The following is a 3,794-nucleotide window of genomic DNA, read 5'->3' as shown; positions in this document are numbered from 1 at the left end:
TGTGTGTATATGTATGTATGTATGTGCGTGTATGTGTATGTATGTATGGGTGCGTATGTATGTATGTGTGTGTATGTGTGTATCTAAGTATATGTGTGTATGTATGTATTTATGTGTGTGCATATGTATGTATATGTGTATGCATGTAAGTATGTAAATATGCATGTGTGTGTATGTATCTATATATATGTGTATGCATGTATTCATGTATTTACGTATGTTTGTGCATGTACATTTATGTATGTGTCCATGTACATGCATCTATGTATATGTGTGTATGTATCTATGCATGTATGGATGTATGTATCTATATATATATATATATATATATGTGTGTGTGTGTGTGTGTGTGTGTGTTTATATGTATATGTATGGTGGTATGTATTGTCGTATGTTTATATATATATGTGTGTGTGTTTGTGTGTGTGCTAGTTTGCATGTACGTTTGTGTGCATGTGAGTATGTGTATATAATATACGCATATGTGTGAGTGTACATCTCGTCATACGTGTGTGTATGTATATAATTACGTAGATAGGCTGATGTAGATGTGTATGTATGCGCTTATTCATAGATTATATACGTGCTTATATATATTCATATGTATGTTATATATATATGTGTGTGTGTATACATGCACTTATATGTCTGTATGTGTATGTGTATCTCTCTATCTCTCTATCAATCTACATTATTATTTGTCTATCTGTCTCTCTATCTACACACTTAAGTCTGCATATGTATGTCTGTTATAGATGTGTGCTTGTGTTTTTTTATTTATGAACCTGTGATCACGTGAATGTGTGTACGTGCACTGCTTTATCTATGAGGTGGGGGGAGATAATTTTTATTTTATCTATTTATTTATTTATTTGCCTATTTATCTATTTTTGTATATTTCGAGATCTTTTAGACAAAAATAAAACAAAAAAAGACAACAGAAATCCGTTTCCTCCACGTAGGAATTACAATTAAGGAATATCAGAAGAGAACGAAATGACAGACTCAGTGCATTTAGACTGTTTTTAGTATTGTCTATTAAGGCGTCCTTTCAGAAAGAAGAGCTGGTACCCACAGCCTTTTTAAGGTCTCTACGACTGGGGAATTACATATAGGTTGTTGTTCTTTTTTTCTTTCCCCCCTCTTAAACAGCAGTATCTCTCACGTCGACGGCCACACCAATATTATCACACTGACACGGCAAAATTTCCATAGTTGTAACGTTCTAGTGTGGACGGACATGATTTAAAAGTGGCTGATGTAAAAACACAGGTTTGTAGTGGGATGCCTTGTTTTGGATTATTAGGGGAGAGAGAAGAGAAGCGAGAATGCCTCACGCGCGCCTTCGTAATAGTGCATGAGAAACCTGCCAACATCAAGAATCAGAGATCCGCTTTGGTTGCTGCAGAAATGGCCGGATTTATACTAGTAGTAGTAATAGTAGTAATAGCAGTTCCATCAAGGAACCTCACCTTTGAACATCACCCTGAATATCAAGATTAAGTGCCCTCCCTAACTATCGATCTTCGGCCTACAGATTTACTTATGTCTAGTGACGTGCCATATCCTCTTTCCATCTTCTCAACTCTCACCCATCTTTCAATAGATTCACTCGAACATCTCCATCTCCTGTTTCTCTCTTTCAAGTGAGACTTGAAAAAGTTGATGAGAGCTCTCTCTAACAGACGAAAGTCTTTTTCCTCAGACGCTTCAACGAATCACAACCTCAGACGCTTGTACGAAACACCTCTTTTCCTATAGCCACTAGACAGAGGAAAACTGTTTTCCCTGATCGAATAAAGGATGATGGTAAAGCATTTATCAAAATGGACACGGCTGACAGCGGCTGCTCGACATAACTCTACGATTTAGCGTTGCCCAGCCGCTGAACGAGTGCGTGCAGACCGGTTTCGCCGCTTTGTCTCTCTCAAACAGGGCCGTCTGGCGGCACTTATCTCAAATCAGTAGAGCCTCTCAGCAGCACTGCTAGAAGAACGATTTCCAGGATTTGTCCAAAACAGTCTACGAACTAAATGTTCCTCAAAACAGTTTAGTCAGTTCGTTTTCACTGTCTTCCAGAACCTACCCAAAGACGTCATCTAATTCCTCTCACTAACCGTCTATAATTACTAGAGTGGAACATGTACCAGTTCGGTTGCCCGACTGGAGGAGGGCGGTGTGCGCTCGCCAACATTTTACGTGCCAGGAATATAGTCTCGGTTTTTGCATCTTCCAGATCCGCAGTTATGTCAAAGGGACAGATCTGCAGTTATGTCAAAGGGACAAGATTCAGAAAGACGTTTCTAACGACCGATGACCATATCTGCTTAACATTTACGGATCTATGCTAAGCCACAGCCTTGACATATGTCTGAACATCAACAGACGCGATATGATAAATCTATTGTGCAATGGTGCGAGAAGAAGGTCATGTTCGCCTGACCATTGGAAGCGTCCTATACACATGAATTTGAATAGCAGACGCTCCTCTTCAGTCGGGGGTAAATGGGGCTGGGCACAATTATCAGGCAGTAGACAACAGATGTGATGTAGCATTCGTCACTGCTGTTTGGTATTTCAGCTCATTTCTTATTTCTTTACTGCCCACAAGGGGCTAAACATAGAGGAGACAAACAAGGATAGACAAACGGATTAAGTCGATTATATCGACCCCAGTGCGTAACTGGTACTTATTTAATCGATCTCAAAAGGCAAAGTCGACCCCGGCGGAATTTGAACTCAGAACGTAGTGACAGATGAAATACCGCTAAGCATTTCGCCCGGCGTGCTAACGTTTCTGCCAGCTCATCACCTTAAATTTCTGGCTACCTTTGCAGCCCCTGCTCTTCGCTATATCTCAATTCCGGTTCATCAAGAGGTTGAGAATGAACCATGCTGCGAGCTGCATAACTGGTCCCTCAGTCCAGCATCTTATAACGATGTCATCCAGTATTTACATGCCTCTCCAGACGCCGAGCGGCAAGACTTGGTTGGGCCCCTGCCACCATCTTGTATTTCTTCTGAATAGTGCCAATTGCTCCACTTCGATCGCTTCCGACACAATGACGGCGACGCCGTCGACATGCGATAGCCTAGCCTGCCCATCAAACGCTCATCAAACGCTCCAGCTTCCACATTAGTGGCTCAAAGACCAGCATGTAGAGAAGAGTGATAGCCTTATAGGACCGCGTGTGTAATAAGAAACAGCTCAGAGAAATGCTCTTTACTTTGACAACTGTGCAAACCTTTAAAAACATGTTCAAACCCGGCGGCTTTCAGGACGGATTGCAAATTACGATGGTCGAAGCAATCGAAGGGTTTCAAATGACTCAAATTTGAATGGAGCTGTTGGAATCGGTGTTGGTGGTGGCATTTTTGTTGGTGTTGGTGGAGATTTTGCTTGTGCTTCTGCTGTTGTTGTTGTTGATGGTGGCAGTTGGCATTGTTGGTGTTGGTGTAGCTGGAGTTGGCGTTCTTGGTGGTGTTTATTGTGTAGTTGTTGTTGTTAGGGTTGGCGGTGGAGATGATGCAGGTGTAATGGTGGTAACGGTAGTGGCGTTGGTAGTTTGATGGTGGTGTTAGTAGGGGTTGATTTTGGATGTGGTGTTCGTATTGCAGTTGGACGTGTTTGGTTGGAGCTTTCGTGATGTTGGTGTCATCGTTGTTGATGTTGTTGTAGAGGGTGTTAGTGGTGATATTGGTGGTGGTGGTGATGGCTTCCTATTCTTCATCTCCGTTTCCTTCTTCTGTTCCTCCTCCTCCTCTCTTCTTCTTCTTCTTCCTCCCATTCCCTC

Source organism: Octopus bimaculoides, chromosome 11 (genome assembly GCF_001194135.2).
Source record: "Octopus bimaculoides isolate UCB-OBI-ISO-001 chromosome 11, ASM119413v2, whole genome shotgun sequence".
Classification (NCBI taxonomy): Eukaryota; Metazoa; Mollusca; class Cephalopoda; order Octopoda; family Octopodidae; genus Octopus; species Octopus bimaculoides.
Note: the sequence above shows the minus strand (reverse complement) of the source record.